Source organism: Emydura macquarii, unplaced genomic scaffold, assembly GCF_026122565.2.
Source record: "Emydura macquarii macquarii isolate MOO-44397 ecotype Brisbane River unplaced genomic scaffold, CSIRO-AGI_Emac_v2 contig_3128, whole genome shotgun sequence".
NCBI lineage: Eukaryota > Metazoa > Chordata > Testudines > Chelidae > Emydura > Emydura macquarii.
Window position 1 is genome coordinate 1,474,600 of NW_027133265.1, and position 22,545 is coordinate 1,497,144.

At 40.3% G+C, this 22,545-nt stretch overlaps 1 protein-coding gene across 3 annotated transcripts in view; it reads left to right on the forward strand.

The window, feature by feature from the left end:
* Positions 1–5,224: 5,224 nt before the first annotated feature.
* FRYL (FRY like transcription coactivator) overlaps positions 5,225–22,545 on the forward strand; it is a 385,878-nt gene continuing 368,557 nt past the window's right edge. For 2 of the 3 annotated variants that reach the window (XM_067531263.1, XM_067531262.1), the window contains exon 1: positions 5,225–5,427. The gene's annotated coding sequence lies outside the window, so the exon portion shown is untranslated. The remainder of the gene's footprint in view (positions 5,428–22,545) is intronic. The other variant, XM_067531264.1, reaches the window with a different exon arrangement.

Genomic DNA, 22,545 nt, shown 5'->3' on the forward strand with positions numbered 1-22,545 from the left:
TTCTACCAGATAAAGTAAGATATAACATGATCCAATGGCTGGAAGTCAAAGCCAGACAAAATTCAGACTCGAAATAAGGTGTCAATTTTAACAGTGAGGGTAATTAATCATTGGAACAATTTACCCAGGGTTGTGATAGATTCTCTAGATTCACTGGATATTTTAAAATAAAAAATGGATGTTTTTTTCTAAAAGATATGCTTTAGGAATTATTTTGGGAGAAGTTCTATGGTCTGTGTTATACATGAGGTCAGGCTAGATGGTCAAAGTGTTCCTTTCTGGCCTTGGAAGCTATGAATCTATATTATAACCACTACAATAGGCAGGCAAGCAAAGAACCAATCATTCTCCTGAGGAAGTATGGCACATCGGTGAGAAATTAGAGTGGCTGTTTTAGTTGTTGCTCAAAGCCTTGATTAGTAAGAACTTTGTCACTCACACTTAAAACTTATTAATAATAAGTATTATTACTTTTATGTACTTTACATATTCAAAGTATTTTACAATTTAACTAACTAATCCTAAGAACACCCTTCTGAAGTAGGTAGGTAGGTTAGTACCATAATTCCCAATTTACCAGTCAGGAAACCGAGGCAGAAGTTAAGGCCACCATTTTCAAAAGTGGCATCTGATTTTGTGTCTCTGATTGCGTAAGAACATAAGAATAGCCATATTGGGTCAGACCAATGTCCATGTAGCCCAGTATCCTGTCTTTTGACAGTGGCCAGTGCCAGATGTTTCAGAGGGAATGAACAGAACAAGGCACCGTATTGAGTGATTTGCCCCATTGTCCAGTTTCAGCTTCAAGCAGTCAGAGGTTTAGGGAAACCCAGAGCATGGGTTGCGTCCCTGACTGTAGCTATTAATGGATGCATCCTCGATGAACGTATCTAATTTTTTGTGAACTCAGTTATACTTTTGGTGTTCACAAAATCCTCTGGCAATGAATTACATGGGTTGACTGTGCATTGTGTGAAGAAGTATTTCCTTATGTTTGTTTTAAACTTGCTGCCTATGAATTTAATTGGGTGACCCCTGGTTCTTGAGTTATGTGAAGGGTAAATAACACTTCCTTATTCACTTTCTCCACACCATTCATGATTTTATAGATCTCTATCTTATCTCCCCTCAGTCATCTCTTTTCGAAGCTGAACAGTCCCAGTCTTTTTAATCCCTAATAATTTTTGTTGCCCTTCTTTACTTTTTCCAATTCTAATATATCTTTTTTGAGATGAGGTGACCACAATTGCACAAGTGCTCAGGATGCAAGCGTACAATGTCTTAATGCATTATGATATTTTCTGTCTTATCTATTCTTTTCCTAATGGTTCGTAACATCCGGTTACCTTTTTTGACTGCCACTGCACACTACGCAGATGTTTTTAGAGAACTATCTATGATGGCTCCAAGATCTCTTTCTTGAGTGGTAACAGCTAGTTTAAACTCCATCACTTTTATTTATAGTTGAGATTATGTTTTCCAATATGCAGTACTTTTAATTTATCAACACTGAACTTCATCTGCCATTTTGTTGCCAAGTCAACCAGTTTTGTGAGATCCCTTTGTAACTCTTCAAGTCTGCTTTGGACCCTAACTATCTTGAGTAATTTAGCATCATCTGCAAACTTTGCCACCTCCCTGTTTACCCCTTTTCCTTGATCATTTATGAATATGATGAACAGCATAGCTCCCAGTACAGATCCTTGGAGGACCCCACTGTTTACCTCTTTCCACTGTGGAAACTGACAATTTATTCCTCTCCTTCATTTCCTATCTTTAAACCCGTTACTGATCCATGAGAGGACCTTCTCTTTCATCCCATGATTTCTTAATTTTCTTAAAATCCTTTGGTGAAGGATCCTGTCAAAGGATTTCTGAAAGTCCAAGTACTCTATGTCCACTGGATCACCCTTGTCCACGTTTGTTGACCCACTCAAAGTATTTTAATAGATTGGTGAGGCATGACTTTCCTTTATAAAAGCCATATTGACTCTTTCCCAACAAATTGTGTTAATCTAAGTCTCTGATAATTCTGTTCTTTACTATAATTTCAACCAATTTGCCTGGTACTGAAATTAGGTTTACTGTCTTGTAATTGCCTAGGATCACCTCTGGAGATGCTTAAAAAAATTGGTATGATATTAACTAGCTGCCAGTCATTTGGTACAGAGGCTGATTTAAGTGATAGGTTACATATCACAATTAGTAGTTCTTCAGTTTCACGTCTGAGTTCCTTCAGAATTCTTGGGTGAATATCATCTGATCTTGGTGACCTACAACTGTTTAATTTATAAATTTGTACCAAAACCTTCTCTATTGACACCTCGATCTGGGACAGTTCCTCAGATTTGTCACCTAAAAAGAATGGATAAGGTGTGGGAATCTTCCTCAAATTCTCTGCAGTGAAGACTGATGCAAATAATTCATTTAGCTTCTCTGCAATGGCCTTTTCTCCCTTGGGTGCTCCTTAGCACCTCAATAATCCAGTGGCTCTACTGATGGTTTGGCAGGCTTCCTGGTTCTGATGTACTTAAAAAAAAATAGAGTCTGAGTACTCAACCTGAAATACCTAGGGCCTGATTTTCATTGATGATGAGCCCCAGCAGTTCTTCTGATGTCATTCGGCATTGTGTATTTTTCATCACTTCTGAAAATTAAGTTTAAGGTATCTCAAAGTGGGGTCTTAAAATCAGAAGCTACTTTTGAAAAATTTAGTCTAACCAACTTCCCCAAGACCACACAGTATGTCAGAAGCAGTGAACCCTATATTCCTGATTCTCAGTCCAGTGTTTAATTCAGTAAATTGTATTGCCTCATAATTATAAATACTTGTTAGGTGTCCATCCTATTATCAAAGCACTTAGGATGCAATACAACATTTAAAAATAGAAAGGAGTAATACAACAGATTAAAATCCTTACTTCCGCCTAAAATGTCCCAATATCTTATTGGAGACAGTTTACTTGAATGCTTTAAAGCTACTGGCACATCAGGTGTCTGATCCCTTCCTATTTTCTTGTCTTCCACCAGCTTCTGGAATACAATGTACTTTTTTTTTTATCTAAAGAGTGTGCGGATTCTAGAACACTCACAGGCCAAACAGTGGGTACCAAATGGTATAGCCACCCTAGTAATAAAGTAGGAATATAAGATAACTGGAACTTCCCTTCATCATCTTGATAAAGATGGACAATTACTGTCAATTTTTGTCATATTGCTGTACAATATGGATCATGCCTCTGTAATGTATCAATTTAAATGGTGTTGCTCACTGTGGTAAAGTAAAGCACATGCTTAAGTTTTTGCAGAATCAGGGTCTATATAATTTAATGACAATGAGAAAGTCAGTGAATCTAGGACTCTTCTTCCTGATGCTTTTTTTACAATCCTCTTTATTCTATAAGGTCCCTAGCATATTTCTTCCTTTCAGATCTTTTTACTCCCAGTAAAATTGCTGCACTTCCACACAGTGAGAACATTGTTGTTTTGGCTGTATATTTCCCTGCAACTTAGATTTATATTATTAATTTTTGTTCTGGTGACTACCCCCATCTTCCCAAATGTCTGTTACTCTGTATCAATATGACAGAGGTATTAAATTTTTGGAGTTCTAACTCATCTTACACCTAATGATGCCTGCTCCTGCTGGTGCCAGGATATAAAATTCAGTCTTTATCTAGTCCTCCTGTGTGTGTGTGTGTCACATCTTTACAAATAGATCTTAGAATTTGTTTTTGTAAGGGTCATGAAAAGTATCAAAGTTGTAATTAAAGCAGTAACAACACCAAAATTCTTTCCCTTTCCCTGTGTTGTGAAAGCCTTCATGGAAAAAGTCAAGATAAACAGTTTAAAATGGGCCTTGTGTGATGTCTTCTAAAGTTCAGAGCTTCACTCGTTATGTTGGGGAGGTTCAGTGGTTTGCTTTGGTGAAAAAATGTGAATAATTTTTGGCAAAAAGTCAGTATCTGCACATTTGATATGAAACTGGCCAAGAGACAAATATTTGCTCATTTTACTTTAGGGAGAGGAAATATGTTCATTTTTTTCCTATGGACGAAATTGAGATTTTAACCAATGGTCTGCTAATCCCAATTTGTTTTGTATTTATCCAAATTGATGGAGAGGGAAAGAAAAATCTAATTATGGACCAAGTCTCTTCAGGTAAAATGACACATTTCACTACAGTATATTACTTTTTAGTTGCACTGAAAGTTCTCCATAATCTTGGTCTTTTCAAACTCAGTGCAGCAACTTTGATGTCCCTACTCAAAACTCTGCAGGACAGTGAACATCCAGAATGCAGTGTTTCAGTTTGAACCTCAGAGATCTGGACATTTTCATTATTAGTTATTAATCTTATTAATGTATGTGGTTCCCAGAGTGTGCTTGGTACCTGACAGTTCTGAACCCTCGCTGGAAATGCAATTTCAAACTAGTCCCAGGTGGCCAAGCAGATTTTGGAACTTTTGGTCTGCTGGTTGCTGGGGCTTCTGCACTCCTGAGCTTAGACTTTGCACACGGATGAGAGGGAGCAGTGGATCCACGGGATCTGGGTAATGAGGAGAAGGACCGAGTAAGCAATCCCTGCCCATGACTCCCCTCCCGTGACACCTGGGGATAAATAGGCTCCAGATAACTGGAGAGGGACAAGAGATTCGAGCTGGTACCCGGGGGATGGAGGGGTGGAGAATGCAGAACATGGCCTTCGTGGGAGGAACCTGTCCACCCATTTCGCGTTCAGAATGGTTCTTCTTGTACGTTTTTCCCATATGGGAATTGTACCACAGTCCCTTCTCGCAATGGAACCAGCGTAAGAATTTTGACAGAGTCCCTAACACTTCGGAAGAGACTTAAAGGGCTAGGCACTCGTTTTTCTCTAGAAGCTCATTTCCTAGCCTCCCCCAACGCACAAAGACTGGGCAGTCTCTGAGCTGCCGGAGCGCTCCTGCTTACAGGCCGGCCAGAACCTGGGACCGAATTCCGTCTTGGCCAATCACCCTACAGGAAGTTGGTCTAAGTAGCCAATAGGAAGAGCACAGCCGCCACATGGCGGAGTGATTGGTTGAGACGATTGGCCGCCTTGGGGAGGGATTGACTCCTAGGAACCAATCAAAATGAACAAAAGGGGCGTAGACAGCTGAATGTCACCCACCGTCACCAATTAGCGTTTGTTCCTGTTTGCGAGCCGTTTGCCAATGGGGAAGGAGAGGAGGCGGGAGGAAAACGAAGGAGTCGGATCGTCGAGTTATCAGACTAGAGGGGGAAGGAGCGATCGGGATAAAGCCGGGGGAGACGCCGATGGAGATTTAATTCACTAATCGGTTCCTATCGGACTAGCCCTTAAAGGGGCCGTAATAGCAGGTTGAGGCGGTGGTGCCCAAGAGGTGTTGCGGAGTGCGGGAGTTCTCAGCGGTGGCGGAGGTAGCGGTGAGAGAAACACTTTAAGCGGTGGGGTAGGGAACTCAGCGCCGGGGGGTGGGATTCATTCATTGTGGGGGAGTGGAGGCCGCCTGCTCCCAACGGAAATGGAACGTTAGGGGAACCGCCGCCGCGCGACCCGCTGTAAACAAGACAGCGCGAGAGATGGTGGCGCGCGCGGCGTCTCTGAGCTGGCCTGGCCCCTGGCTCGCGCTGCTTTGTTTACAGCTGGGGTGGCGGTGTTGGAAGAATTGCCCCACGGTGCCTTCCCGCTGGGTGCGGCGCCAGTCCCTGTTCCCCGGAGCAGCGCAGCCTGAGCCCCTCCTGCGCCCGGTGCTTCCGTCGGTGTCTCCAATGAGCGAGCGCTGCTTGGCGGCTGGGATTCGGGGAGTTGCAGGGCGCCCCTCCGGCCTCTCCCCCGGCCCGAAGATACTCGCCGGTGTGTGGGGGGCCCGGTGCTCTCTGCCGGGGCGGGGTGAGGGTGTGCGCTCCCTGGCCCCTTCGCAGTCATAGCAGAGCCGTGACCGTGGGCCTCCAGGAGCGGCTCCCTCAGGGCATCGCTGCCTCGCGTATCAGCAGGTTCCGCGCCCGGGCTGCGCACATCTGGAGGCACCTGGCGGCGACGCGGGAGCTCGTTGGCTGGTGTCTCCGGCCCAGTGGGATCCCCCCACAGAGCGGGTTGTTTGCGGGGCTGCTGGCCTGCGGGCTACCCCTCAGCGCCTTGCGGGCTCCTCACAGCGGCGGGGCCAGTTCCCAGCAGGGCTCTTCATAGCTCCTCCTGGGGAGGAGGGCCAAAGCGGAGAGAAACTGCTGTGAGGATTGCCCCATTCCCATGCCAGACTGGCTCCTGCGCGCCCGGTGCCAGCCCCTCAAGGGGACCAGGAAGAGAGGAGGCCGGTGCACTGGGGGCGAAACATTGTTTCCTGGGCGCACTCTTGGGTTCGGTAACAAAGTTAATAATTTCCGCTCCGTGCGGTGTGTGAGAGGCCCCTGGCTCTATCCTGGCGTTGCATTCAACTTCCCGTGTGAAACTGGGACAGAGAAATGGCTTGTTTTGACAGGCTTGCTTGCTATGGAGGGGCTCTTTGAAAGCCCAGTTCAAACTCTGACATCAAGTAGGTCCCAAGGAAACTTGTGACACAGATTCCGTCCCCTCCCCGACTTCCCACACTCTTCACTTTATTCTGATTGTAAGATATTTGTATCCAAACACAACTTATTTTAACAGCTGAAGTGTATTTGCAGCTGTTGTGATGGTGGTGATGATGATTGATACCTAGTTTTTACCATGGCAATGAATGTACAGTTTCTGATCAAAATAGAAGGGGCAGCTGGATAAAAAATATTTGATCACTTCCCCCCACATTTAACTATAGTAGGAAGTCCCATTTGATGACTATTCAATTTGATATTTAAGAGTCTAAACTCGTATCATGCATGCATTTTAAAAAAAATTGTATCTGGTACTCTTTCAAAGAGGTGGTCTAAATTACAGTGGTATAGCTGCACCTGTGACAGCACATCTGTTTATTTTTTGGAGATTCATCTGTTTACAGTACCTATATCTAAGCAAATGTAACAAATTCCCCAAAATTCAGAATTCAAACATAGCAACAAAATAATAATCAACTATCCAGGACATGCACATTTCCTCCTTTTAAGTATTAAAAAAAATCTTAAATGTAAAACACACACATTGCTACCCAAAATGATACTGCTAGAGCCAGCAGTGCATCTTCCACTAGAATGCCCTCAGATTCACTTGGGGCGGTGGCATGGTGGAGACCTAACAAAACAGACTAAAAATGCCTTCCATAATATTATGAAGATCACCAAACTGTTGAGGAGAGCAGGTTCCAGAAGCAACAGCCATCCATTGATTCAGTTCTAGGGATTGAAAGATCAATCTTGAGACCAGACAGCAAGAGCATCAACCAAGAATGAGCCTATTCAGGATCAGACATCTAGAAAAGATGTAAAACCATAGCAGCAAGCAAATTAGAATTTTGTACCTTGAGCCTAATCAGTAACTAAAACAGGACCGAATTTTAATCTTAGATGCACTGTGCTTCTCCAAAACTCTGCTGTTGTGTAATGGAAATGATTTTTCATAAGAGATCCATGGACTTAGATATCTAAGCACTGGAAAAAGTAGTTACTTGATAAATATATTTGCTACAGACGTCCTCTATATTATGCTCTTGAGATGGCAGACTGAAGAGCCACTCAGTTTTGGGAGAGAGTGAGGAACGGGAATACAGAGTACTGGATTCAACAATAATCTAGCAGTTAGTTATTTTAAATTGATTAAAGCAATGGAATTATTCTGCAATTTTTTTAAAGAATTATTTTCCCATGTAGTCCAGTTTCAATACCTTTGCTACTGTGTTACAGGTTACACTAGCAGTGGGAGTGTAACTTTAATACTTTAGAATCTTTGTGGAAGACTACAGTGCAAGTGCTGGAAAACCACACCGATTCTTGTCATACTGTTACAGGAAGGAAGCAAAATACTTTGATAAAATTTACATGTTAGGTTAGTAAGTGAGGTATTTTAGGACAGCAACAAATCCCTCCCTGAAGGCTTGAGTTTAATTCAACACCACTTTATAGTGATCAGAAGTTATTGGCATTTGATGTCTAGTATGAGTCAGCTTGCCCGTGGACAGGTGTTCTCATCACCTCCTCACACAGACTACTACAGAGTTAGCACTGAGTGGCTTCTAGGTTAGTAGTCTAAGCAAGAGATGCGAAGGCCTCTTTTATAATATATAGTATGTGTGTGCGCATTTGTGTGCATGCATGTGTGTCTCCTCACCTCTGGAAGTGGCCTCTCAGAGCAGGGTGGAGGCACACTGCTTTGGAGATACAGTGGATAGGTGTATCGACACTGTCCATGCTGCAGGTGTTTTTGTTGTTTTTTAAAAAACTCTTGAGTCACTGTCTTCCCCTTACGCTTCCCTTCTCCCCCATGTTCTTGCATAGAGATCGCTTAGGTTAAAATTGAAATAATTCTAAGAAACCAGTTTTATACTTTACTTATGTTGACTAACTTTCTAAGTTTCAGGTCATCTTGGATAGCCAAATTGGACCAGTCTGAATCTCCCTGCAGTAACATAACACCACTGTGTGTTGATTTATAGCAGTGCAGGGTGATGTTAAAATTGTCTCCCCAAACCCCAGAGGTGTTGTTTTAATTGAGGTCTAACACTTATTGCAATACCCCAATGTTGCACCTGAACAACTTGATGTAATCTCTTAAAACTTGAATTAAGTATGAGTGTACACATAGGAACAGTTGTATGTCTTGGTGTTGAATTTACTTTTCTGGGTAAACTCATTAATATGCTGAAGGCAGTTGCTATTGTGACCCATGTGCAGCTATCAGTATTATATTTTCCTAGTAACTAGATAAAGGGTACTGTGTAGATGTAGTCTTTTTATTTCTTAGATCTTAGCTTTGGCAAATCTCTAAGAAAAGCAAGTTATAAAGCAGTTTACCACTCACTTAGAGAAACTGGTTATATTCTTTACCACTTAACTCAGGGGGTTATTAACCTGAACACCTCAACTGACAACAGCTCCAGTAGTATTACATGGGGAGAAACAATACTCTGACAGCTAGCCATTAAACCACTTACGGGTTCATAGATCAAAACCAGCAAATTTAAATTTCATTAAGCAGTCAGCTGGTTGACAGTACAGATCATGGCACTTGCCTATAACATGGGAAAGAATCAGACACATGAATTCCAATATCTGATTGATTTTAAGGTGTATAGCTCCATGTAAGCACAGTGCAGTAATCCAGTGTTGAGTTGACAGAAGCATGGATACTTATGCTGAGATGCCTCCAGAAGAAAAAATCACAATCTTTCCAAGCACAAATGATTATCTTGAAAAACAAAGCCATAATGCAGTTGCACGAAGTGCTGCAGAGTGTTCAAAGGCAGCTGGCATTGAACACGATACTCCCTACCATACACCACCTCCAAGGTTGTAAGGTGAAGCAATGAATGGTAGTCAGATTTCCTCAGATGGGATGCTCATGCTTCTGCCATTTCTTTAGGTTGTTTTCTCATTCTGTAAGTATTATCTCAGCCTTAGTGCTGAGTCTGAGACAGCTAGCATTTGAGGTCTTTTTGCTACACCAGATGGTTTTGAATGGATGGAAACATAGAGATGGGTATCTTTCATATACTGCAATCCATAATTCCCCTGATGATTTAGAAGCACATTGAATAGGAGAGGTGACAGAATAGAACCTGGTAGAGCCTTGCATGAGAGAACAAATAGCAGTTGCTCAGTACTTCTCACTGGAATCTGTCAGAAAGAGGAGCAGGACCACTTAAGACCACTCCACCATGGTCTGCAGTCACACCAACAATACCTTAAAAAAATCAAAAAAACCAACCTTATATATATCTCAGTATTTTCTGTGACAGACTAGTCTTTTTATAATCAAAGATTAAATACATGAGGGTCAAGACTTTTAAAACTGTATGGCTAAAGTTGGGTTTTTAAGTCCATAATTTCAGGCCTGAATAAGTGGCCTGACTTAAAGTGTCGAACATCCTGTAGCTTTTATGTACTTCAGTGGGAGCTGTTGTTTGCTTATTGCTTTTGGAAAGCAACTTAAGTGCCCATCTTTGAAAATCTTGGCAATGATGTATAAGAATACAGTGCCTTTATAGAACAAATTTGTAACTTTGTAACAAAAAAAAAAAAAGCTAAATGAAGTGCTCATGCATTTTTAGCATGAATTCCATAGGAATGTCAGTAAACCAAATCTGCTCATGAAGCTTTTTCTTTTTAAAACAAACCAACCACCCCCAAAGCATGGCAAGGGTTGAATTCTGAAATTCATAATCTATTAATAGGCTGGGAAGAACACCAACAGCCAAATTGTAGGCTTTTTACCACACTGCCCTGAATATAAGGGGTTCAAGTTGTTATACACATTTAGTCATAAAAACTACCTCTTATTCTTGATTTATGCATAAACCCATCCTGTTGATGCAAAGACTAGCCAAGCATGTCAAAATGGCTAACAAGATTGATTTAGTATATGTGCATCTATTCTGCAAGTACAGACCTGACATGACATTTTTTCAAAAAAGTCAGCCCTGTATCTCTCTGGGTTCCAAAAGTAACCTAATAGTATTCCCTCCTCCCACCACCTTCAGCTGTCTAGATAATACCAGTGGCTCGAGGAAAAATATTACTTAATGGAGTTCCAAAAAGCAATGTAATTATTTTTCTTATGTCTCTCTACACTGCATGTTATGGTAGAATTTTACACTAAATTGCTTCGGTCAAAAGAAGTATGTTCAATTTATAAAACCACAGCAGATATTGTAAAACACCTGGGGAGTCATAGAATCATAGAATATTAGAGTTGGAAGGGACCTCAGGAGGTCATCTAGTCCAACTCCCTGCTCAAAGCAGGACCAACCCCAGCTAAATCATCCCAGCCAGCGCTTTGTCAAGGTGCAGCTTAAAAACCTCTAAAGATGGAGATTCCACCACCTCCCTAGGTAACCCATTCCGGTGCTTCACCACCCTCCTAGTGAAAAAGGTTTTCCTAATATCCAACCTAGATCTCTCTCACTGCAATTTGGGACCATTGCTCCTAGTTCTGTCAGCTACTATCATTGAGAACAGCCTAGCTCCATCCTGCCTGGAACCCCCTTTCAGGTAGTTAAAGGCTGCTATCAAATCCCCCCTCATTCTTCTCGTCTGCAGACTAAACAAGCCTAGTTCCATCAGCCTCTCCTCATAAGTCTTGTGCTCCAGCCCCCTAATCATTTTTGTTGCCCTCCACTGGACTCTCTCCAACTTCTCCACATCCTTTTTGTAGTGGGGGGCCCAAAACTGGACACAGTACTCCAAATGCGGCCTCACCAATGCCGAATAGAGGGGAATAATCACTTCCCGCGATCTGCTGGCAGTGCTCCTACTAATGCAACCCAATATGCTATTAGCCTTCTTGGCAACCAGGGCACACTGCTGACTCATATCCAGCTTCTTATCCACTGTTACCCCCAGGTCCTTTTCTGCAGTGGAGTGGAGGTAGAAATCCCTACAATTCAGTAAATCTTGAAAAATAATGCTGCTGCTTCATTAACTTTTCAGCAATACTGGAACAATATAGTGCACTTGTGTGAATCACTTCTTGGCTTGGCTTGAACTTGCAAATTAACCAGTCTTTGACATTCAGTGGTGGTTATTTTTTCTCTGTACATTTTTGACTAGGACTACAATGCTTCTAAGTACAGTAGAATCTGCTTAATAGCAAGCTGGATATTAACAACTTCTGGTTAATAGCAACCCTTTGCCAGGAACCAATCCCATCCGATTAACTTTAATGTTAATGGGATTTAGAAATTGGCAACAGCATGCCATTTGTTGAGAATCCTTTTTGGAAGAAAGGCCCCAGATGCAGGCAGGTTTCAGGGCTGAAGCCAGGGCAGACAGTGCTTAGATGTGCCTTCCCTGTTGGCAGCCCTGCAAACCTGCTTGCACCTAGTGCTTGGTCCATCCCAGCTCTTCCTTTTGGTGTTGTAGCCCTGAAAACCTGTCTTTGTGCAGAGACTGAATAGGAGGTAAGGGGCTGTGGGTTGGGAGGAGAAACTGTAGCCTAGATGCCAGAGTTGCATTGTACCTCTCTCTGTGTTATCCAGGCTGCTCCCTGCCAGCCGGCTGCACCCAGGAAAGAAAGCGCTGGGATGTGCTGAATTCTGAGCCCTAAAGAATGTGGGGAGAGGTCCTGTGCAGCGCTGTGGGCCCCCAGTGCCTCCACTATTATAGAAAGTCCCAGTGTCCAGGCTATAGCCCCCCTTTCCTTCTGCTGCTCTGCCCACAGGCAGGTTTGGAGAGCTGCAGCCAGGGAGGCACATCTAATTAGTAATTAAGATAATGATTACTTAATCTGCAGCAAGGGAAATTTAGGTTTGATACTGGGAAAAACTTTCTAACTATAAGGGTAGTTAAGATTTGGAATAGGTTTCCAAGGGAGGTTGTGGAATCCTCATCATTGGAAGTTTTTAAAAACTGGTTGGACAAACACCTGTAAGTTTATTTGGTCCTTCCTCAGTGCAAGCAATTTACAACATCTAGAAGGGTATACATTGTGTAATTTTTTAGATAACTTGATTTTTATTAATTTAGGAAATAGTACATAATATTCATTACCCGTGTCAAACTGCAGATGCTGCAGCAGTACATTAGGAATGGTAAGAACTAAATCACACACACAAACACAATATCACTTCTTATATTTTATTAAACTAAATCCTAAATGTTACATAAATGTTTGACATTTGCAATTGCAGCAGTCTCCTGAGTTGCTGGCTGATGGTGATCCTTAAAACACTTTTTTTATTTTAATTTTCAAATTTCATTAACTCTAGTGTTGTGATGACCTGTCTGCTAAATGTACACTGTCTTTAAAACTTCTACAAATAGCTCTTATCTTCCCCACTCCCGCTGTCATTTTTATTCATAGGCTGAAACAGAAATACAAGTTTTCCTGCTTTTTCAACTCCCAGTCGATTTCTTAGCTTTGAGTGAATAATACCAAACAATGAAAATATTCTCTCTGTGCCTGCAGAGGAAGCTATTGCTGTGAAAAGTTGGCTTAGCAACTGAAGGAATTGTGTTTCAAGGTGCCTGGCTAATGATTTCCACCAATTCAGGGGAGTGACTTTGTTCAAAACATCATCGATAAACGTGTACTGTTTAAATGGTTCCATTCCAGCCGTGAAATTTATTATGACTGGCATAACTGAAGAGTGATTTTGAGATGCCCATGCCATGGCAGCGTCATCTTCTTCAGAAGTTAGGCATCTACCTTTATATCTAGGGTCAAGAATGTTCACAAGAAAATGGGGTGGAGTTAGTGCTTGATCCATGTGCTTCTTTATTGCCTGCAGTTTAACATTCTGGTCAGGTATTTCTTTCTTCAGTGTCTCTTGAAGTGCCTTCTAAATTTCGACAGCATCAGCAATGCAGCAACAATTTCTCTGAAGTTTGTTTAAGGCTATGGATATAGCCTTCAGTATACTGAGCATATCCTCTACATTCCTCTTTAATCCAATGTTAGATACTTTGGATGTGATACCTTGCATCTATTTTATCATGGTTTTCTTCACAAAGTTCTATGAGAATAGGCCAGTTCTTAATAAATTGTTCAAAACAATCAACCACAGAATTCCATCGAACATCTTGAGGGAGAATTAGTTTGGATCCTCCTGCTCTCTTCAGTGAAGCTGGAGCAAAATGGTTGTTATGGAAGTATTTTGTGACTTCAGCAACATTTTCTTCTATTCCTGGAGAGGATGTATGTACGTCTTTGGCTAAAAGATGCATTAAATGGGCACTGCAGCCATATGTTGTTAAGGAGCATTTTTCCGTTTCTTCTTCTAAGTATCTTCTCATCTTTGCCACGTTTGCGGAATTATCTGTGACAAAACTGTGCACGTGAGAGTTGAATTTTTGTTCACAGTTTATTACAGCTTTCACTGCCACTTCTTTTAGATATTCTGTTGTGTGGGCTTTTCCCGATGTATCTGTCCTCTAGAGACGTAATTTCATGTTTTGAAGTTGGCAAGGTAAATTTAATGTTTAGTTCTGGAGAGAGATTTCTTTATAGGCAAGCAGCAAACATAACTGATTTGGTCAATTTAATGCACTCTCTCTACACACATTTATATCGTACATAGTTTGAAAGCTTATTGTATGTACTTTATGATGAGCTTTATGATGTGGAGCTGTCAGGTGGTGCTCTTACCAAAGAAATAGAGATAAACAAGATTTCATCAACTTTTAAAAGGACCACTTTGAAATATTTGCATTTTGTTTGTTTTGTTTAATGACTATGTATTTCAAAACATAAAATTAGATTTCTTTGACCTCAGAGTGTCACAACAACTATCTAAAGGGTAAAACAAAAATCTAATGATAAATTTGCAGAGGTATCCTTGAAATGTAATACTGCTTGTTCATCATTATGATCTCCGTGATAATCTATGCACTCAATCTTCACTGAAGGAAGGTATTCTTTCCATCAATGGTCTCTGTGTTGATGTCTATATTATAATCTCCTTCATGGGAGACATTTCTGCCAGCATGAAGTGGTACAATTCCCTTTGGAATGAGCACACTTCCCTGGAGTCTTTTTACTTCGTTTTTTGCAGTGTTAGTGATGAACCACCACAATCCATCATAATTGATGCAGAATCCATGAAGGTGTAGTATGTTAAATTGCTAGACCCAAATTCAAGATGTAGCTGTGCAGCAAAGCTTATGTGTAGTGGTGTGATGATTTTGGAACTGTTAAATACTATGCACTCTGCAATTGAAAGGCACCTTCTTTGAACATCTTTTGAAGGATGATACTCGTTGTTATCTGATTTATATGCTTCTTTATCTGTTAACCAAAGGACAAACTCCTGCACCAGTTGGGGCACTTTTGTAGATGACCTCTAAACTACAATGACTCTGGCTTTGGATAGTATTCTGAGGCTTTTATTTTGGCTGTTTCAGACCGAAGGCTTAAAGCGGCATTATACAAACCCACTTGTTCATTTGAAAGCTGTTCTTCAGGCTCACTTGTCAGAAAACATTCAGAAAACATTTGGATAATTTTAAGTTCCTGCTTCAAATTTCTAGCAGCTTGGATAACATCAGATAATGTTATTGTGCTGCATAGAATAGTGGTTGACTTGCCTTATCCATGCTGTGCATGGAATAAAATTGAAGAACCATAGTGGTTTTTCTAATCTTGCCTGTAACTTGCTTATTGGAATATCTTGCAGTTTCTATAACCGAGGGAAATAATGTTCTATAACCGAGGGAAATATGTTTTTGTAGCAGCTTGGACAGGAGAAGAGCCGCCTTGCTGCACAATGAGCTGATTATGCAGAATGTCATAAGGTCTGACTATGTTGTTGCAGAGTAATTGGGTAGTTTTGCTTTAAGATTCATTTTACTCAAGTAAGAAGAATGGCAGGTTGAGTGATAAACTGCATGCTTAACAATCAAGTCTTCCATAGATATTCTGCTCAACAGTCATCTCCTCTTTGAAGTGCTGCCTCCCTTAGGTTGGTTGCTCTCTCAAATGTTTCTATTTTATGACGTTTCTTGTAGTTTGTAGTATCTCAAAAAAACAGTGCAACAGGATCAATTGCTGGAGGACGTGGTTGCTCTGGTGGTTATAGAAGCAGGTGTACATGATGCTTTCTGATTAGATTGAGTGTGGGCTTTTTCCTGGGTTATTGTCATGCTGTCTGGAGTGGCTCATGATTGTGAGTACCTATCTCAGGGCAGACCCCCCGAACAGGTGGTGCGTTCTATAATTAGATTTCACTAAGCCAGTGGCAAATGTGAATTCCTGGATCACAGACAATCCCCTTAGACTCTCCGGTCTATCTGGCACCCAGACAGACTGGACTTTGTGATAAAATGGTTACTTAAACCAAAAGTCACATCACATTTAGGTTGCTTCCAATCCCAAGATACCAGTCATTTACCCCAGATCAATTGGTACTTTAGATCTTACACCAAAGACAACCAAGCCAATTCTATAGTAAACTAACTAAAGGGTTATTAGCCAAGAAAAGGAAATGAGAGTTATTGAGAGGTTAAAGCAGGTAAAATATATGCATAAGTGAGTCACAGTTTATAATTCCAAATGATGGCAGTGATGTAATAAACTAGCAGTTTCCCAAAAGTTCTTCTCATGGTACCCAAATTGTCTCTGGGGATCTCTGCTTTGCATCTGGTACACTTCCCTGTAAGAGTTCAAACAGGCCAGAGCTACAGGATCCTTCCTTGAATCCATATTTACAGCTTCTTCTCACAGAAAACAAGCTGACAGTGTCACTATCCATGTGGGTGTTTCCTTTGCCTGAGAGTGAGGAATGCATTTTGAGTCTTTGACCTCTGATCATCACACACAACGACCACTTGCTTTGAAATTAGCACTTCTCCAAGTTCTTCATTAGCATTCCACAAAGTTTCTTTCTCATTTGATGGTTTATTTAGTTACAGGGGTATACACAATATAAATGTTTTGCTACTACTTTATAAGAGGATATAGATAAGTGAAAACAATGCAAGTAACGTCCCACTGTCTTCATGAAGTTTAAACACCAACTACATTCTTATACATTTAACAATCACTTTGATGTGTAGTAATACACAAGTGAATTGGCCTGGGCTCTGGTATGAGCTGGCACTTGGTCTGCCAGCATCACAAGTACTACTCTGACATGTGCCAAATTTGACTTGCTTGTGTATTGGTGAAAGCAACCTCCTATGATAGACTACTGTAGCACATCATCTAAACTAGAAAACTCATACAGGAGCTGCCAGTACAATTAATCTCTTCTGGCTTCTGCTGCCAGAATCACATAATTCTGTCCAGCACTGGTGGCTTTTGACAGATTTTGCATTCTTTTGATTTTTTCCCCCCTTGATAGATCAAACTTTGGAAAAAAAAAGTGTTGTCTTTTTCTTGTTGATGGAGGTACTAGTCTCTTAAAGCTTACATGTCTTCATATATTGTAACTTCCTTGTAGAGGTAAAATTTGCAACATGTTTTTTTCGCATTACTACCCTCACCATTTTTCATTTCGTGCAAGTATATAGATTTGTGCCAAACTCTATTTATGTTAGTATAAAAATTGCATTTTTGTTTAGTGAGCACTTTGAAGTCTAATATGAGGTTGTTTGTCATCTTTAACACTAATATTGACCTGTGCATAAGTGTCACTGAACTAAAAAGCTAGTTTCTAGAATATTGCAGTGCTGCATGCATACGCAATTGCAAATTAAAACTTTCTACCAGGCACACTACATACTACATTGTGTACAAAATTTTACAAATGGAGAAGCATTACATGAGGAATTTACATGCGTTTATATCTACCCACTATGCAATACAAATTATGGGCATGCAATCAACTACTAGTGGTGTACCAGCTTCAGGGTGAACTAATGTGTCCAGTCAATTTCAGTTGAAAATATAAAAAACTACTATAATAACTCGTGAGATAGTCTGACAATTAAGAACATGCAATGTGAAAACTTCTCATGTTAGTATATTGCAAAATGTTGATATTTGCCATTTTTGCCGCATGCTTAACGGATTAATTATTTCTGTGGCCAAAAAAAACCTTGCCTATGCAAAATCAATAGATCTTTCTCATACATTGTCCTTTGGTAGCTTTGACCAATAAACACCAAATGAAGGTGTTGCAATTAACTTAAATTATAGTCCTAGTCATGTTGCAGTGTTTCTGGAACTGCAAAAATGACACTCATTTTGAGTGGTGGTGGTGGTTGTTCGTCTTTCGGGTTCAAAGATGACCATGACATCACTGGTTAGTTTGGTTTCTGTGGACATGTGACTGACTGATCAGGCCAATTTCAGCTTTGAATTGTCTGTGGCTCACTGAACAACAGATGCCGCTATGGGTTGCTTGATTAACAGCTGATGTGCTGCTGTTGCAAGATTTATGCTGCTGTTGCTTATGCTCTGCCTCAGCAGTTCTCCTCTACTCATAGACTCTAGCCCCAGTATGGATGAGGTTTTGCTAGGTAGAATGATCATGAATGAGGTCTTCCTAAAACTCTGAATCAGTGGGGAAGTGCCCCAAGATTAACTTGAAGGAGTCTTTGAAATGTTTCTTCTGGCGTCCCTAAGAGTGCTTTCCCTCCTTTAGCTCACCATAAAAGACCTTTTTTGGCAGTCACTCATCTGACATTCTGGTGACATGGCCTGCCCATCTCATCTGTGCTTTCATCAACAGAATACGGATGCTTGGAATGCCTGCCAGTATGAGAACCTCAGTATCTGGAACCTTGTCTTGCCATCTTATCCTCATTTTCCTCAGACGACCAATGTAAAAGTGATTCAGTTTCATAGCATGATGTCCATACGCTGTCCAGGTTTCACATGCATACATCAAAATTGGCAACACATTTTGGGACCAACAGGCTTACACATCATTTGACAGCTGCATATCAGACCTTTATGTAAATGTACATAAAATAAGCTTTCAAATGATATATGTGGGTGTAGGGTGGGTAGGGTGGGTATTTTAAACTCCAAAAATATGAGCCTTTTTGGAGAATTGCTGCATGCCTATTATGTTATCGCATTTGGTAGCATTGACAGTATCTGTTTAGAAAAGGCCCAGAAGTGGGCATCATGGGGACTTGCAGGTTAGGACTGTAATTAAGAGCAAGTATGTAGAGAGGAAAAAGCTTTTATGCGTGGTCTGCTCATGCAGCCTAGTACAGTCTGACACAAACTTATGCAGTACAATAAAAATGTTGTTAGAAAAAATTGAAAACATTAATTAAAACGACAAGTTTTAAAAGTAGAACAAATAAATAATTTGACACATGAATTGGAAAAGGAAAACAGAATTACATATACTGTCTTAAAATTTCAGGAAAAACTGTTGGCCCATTCCTGGTGTATGCAGTTGAGCATTTTGGTATATTGCTAAATATATTGACACATAGCATTTCCACAAATCTGACCTCTCTTGCTATCAAGTATAGCCTAGAATATGCTGCAGTTTTCACTTTCAGTAAAACTAAGATCAGAACTGTGTTCTATGCTGGCTGTGATATTGATCAACTTACTAGAGAATGTTTTTTAAAAAGTATAATCAGATGTCTACCTTGTATGTTAAGCTACTGTAGTATCAATTCCATCTCCCCTTCTACCAGTTCAGTATTATAGCCAAGCAAACTTGCTTATCCTCCCTTCCATAGTTGCAATAAACAGCTAATAATTTCAGATCCCTAAACAGACCATCAAACTGGCATTGATTGTATAAGTACAATTGAGAAGTGTAAATTACTGTACTCAAAAGTGCATTGAAGCACTTTAAGGCAAAATCCACTATTCACTGTCCTCAAAGGAGACCTTACAGCATTGCATATTTTGTGTTGCAGGCTGATAACTGTTGAGCAGTTTTGCACTTGATTTTTCTTCCCTTAGCATATGCTTTGCAGTCATAAGTAAATAACTGTAGTAATCTTAAAAGGATTATCTGGCTTTCTTTTTTTGTTACCTGATCATCATAAAATGTTACCAAAGTTTGTGTCATTTGAGACTTAAAATCTTCACCTGTTCAAATCTAAATGAACATGAGGGTCTCTAAATTTTTGTGAATCAAAAACTCCTTATTGACACATTGTTCTGATCTGGCTAAACATTCTGAAATACATTTATTATTTTGACAGAGTCTTTGTTGGAATTCAGTGGAGGATAAGATGGGTTTGTGGTGAGAGGTATTGGGTGTGTGTCAAGGGAGAAGAATGAGTCCTTCATCAATGTTGCATGGAAATTCAGAGAATTTCCAACAGCTCCTAAGCAGACTACTACTTTTGTGTTCTTTAGAATGCAAAATAACTCATTTTCTGGAATTCTGTTAAAATGAACCAGTACATCAGCATATTACAACTTGGCCCAAGATTGTGAACATGGACTTTAAGTAGAAAATGGCACAACTGATTGTAAAAACTCCTCATTTTAAGAACCAGGTCTTCCTGCTTGTTTGTACAGCACCTAACACAGTTGAGCCCTGATTATGACTGAGACTTGCAAGTGCTACTGCAATATATTTTCCAGTTCAGTGCTAAGATGTGTTTTTTCCAAAATGTTCACTATGCTCAGATTTTTTCCTCACTGAAAATTATATTTTGCCTCTATATAGTGTCTCTCAGGCACAGTTCTCAAAGTACCTTAATTATAGTATTTTCTATCTGGAACTACTGAATAGGGAGGAAGTTTATCTGTTGATAATTGTACTCCAGGCTACTCTGGCAAAGTGTATCTTGTCAACAACAATTATTGTGTGTTTGCACAGGGTTTGAAGCTGGATTTAAAAACAAAAATCTCCTATTGACTTCAGCAGAAGCAGGACTAGGCCTGAGGTTTTGGTTGCATCTAGCAGTGTTTTGATATTAAATGAATACATTTTACATTTGGGGAAATGAATATGCATAGATTTCTCTTGGCTCCTACTGGTGGTGTTACTAGCTTGGAAAAAAAAATTGATACCATTTCCATTAAATATCTTTTCCTCTTTATTCAGGGGTAACATAGAATCATAGGGCTGGAAGGGGCCTCGAGAGGTTATCTAGTTCAGTCCCCTGCATTCATGGTATGACTAAGTAATATCTAGGCCATCCCTGACAGATGTTTGTCTAACCTGCTTTTAAAAATCTCCAATGATGGAGATTCCACAACTTCCTTAGGCAATTTATTCTAGTGATTAACCACCCTGACAGTTAGGAAGTTTTTCCAGTGTTCAACCTAAAGCTCCCTTGCTGCAGTTTAGCCCATTGCTTCTTGTCCTGTCCTCAGAGGTTAAGAAGAACAATTTTTCTCCCCCTCCTTATAACAACCTTTTATGTACTTGAAAGCTGTTATCACATCCCTCCCTCCCCCCCTCCCCCCCCCAAGTCTTCCAGGCTAAACAAACCCAGTTCTTTCAGTCTTGCCTCATAGGTCATGTTTTCTAGACCTTTAATCATTTTTGTTGCTCTTTTCTGGACATTCTCCAATTTGTCCACATCTTTCCTGAAATATGGCACCCGGAACTGGACACAATACTCCAGTTGAGGCCTTATCAGTGTGGAGTAGAGCGGAAGAATTACTACTTGTGTCTTACTTACAACACTCCTGCTAATACATCCCAGAATCATGTTTGCTTTTTTTGAAACAGAATTACACTGTTGATTCATATTTAGCTTGTGGTTGACTATGACCTCCAAATCTTTTCCTGCAGTACTCCTTCCTAGGCAGTCACTTCTCATTTTGTACATGTGCAACTGATTGTTCTTTCCTAAGTGGAGTACTTTGCATTTGTCCTATTGAATTTCATCCTATTTCCCTCAGACCAATTCTCCAGTTTGTCCAGATCATTCTGAATTATATTCCTATCCTCCAAAGCACTTGCAACCCCTCCCAGCTTGGTATCGTCCACAAACTTAATAAGTGTACTCTCTAAGCTATTATCTAAATCATTGATGGAAAATATTGAACAGAACTGGACCCAGAACTGATCCCTGCGGAATCCCACTCATTATGCACTTCCAGCATGACTGAACCATTGATAACTACTCTAGTTTTGCACCTATCTTATAGTAGCTCCATCTAGGTTGTATTTTCCTAGTTTGTTTAAGAGAAAGTCATGTGGGACAGTATCAAAAGCCTTACTAAAGTCAAGATATACCACATCTACCGCCTCCCCCCTATCCACAAGACTTGTTATCCTGGCAAAGAAAGCTATTGGGTTGATTTGACATGATTTGTTCTTGACCAATCCATGCTGACTGTTACTTATTACCTTATTATCTTCTAGATGTTTGCAGATTGATTGCTTAATTATTTGCTCCATTATCTTTCCGGGTACAGAAGTTAAGCTGACTGCTCTGTAATTCCCTGGGTTGTCTTATTTCCTTTTTTGTAGATGGGCACTATATTTCTCTTTTCCAGTCTTCTGGAATCTCTCATTCCATCTACATCTGATTTACATCTGATTCCATCTAGAATCAGCATTTTAGATGACAGATAACTTAATAATTTTTGGACATTAAATGGAAATGTATTTTATTGTCTTTGACTTGTCAGTCACATAATTTAGATCTTCTAAAGGAGGATGAGGATAAAAGAAGTGCATATGTTTTTGTTTATTTTGCTTTATACCAGTAACTTTGTTTTAGACACTTGCATTCATATTCAGAAAACTATGAAAGATGTTGAAATGTCTAATCCTATTACCTGGACTTCCTATATCCTTTATGCAAACATTGTGTGCTTGAGTCAGTCTCTTAAAAGTAGGAAGTTGTCAAATGCAGCTTCTTTTAAAATTAATATTTCCACTTCCCATGTTCCTGGAGGATGCAGTATTGGTTTAAAATCCTGAATATTTGTCTTGAATCCCCTTTAGTTGTTTCATAACTTGTTTTTAATACACAGCTTACATGCTGATGCGCTCACAGAAAATAAGGAGTTAATCTATATTCCTAATGGTCTAGAAACTGAGTTTAGACTGTAGAGCTGTGTCTACCTGGAATTTTCTGAGGTTCTTCCACCAT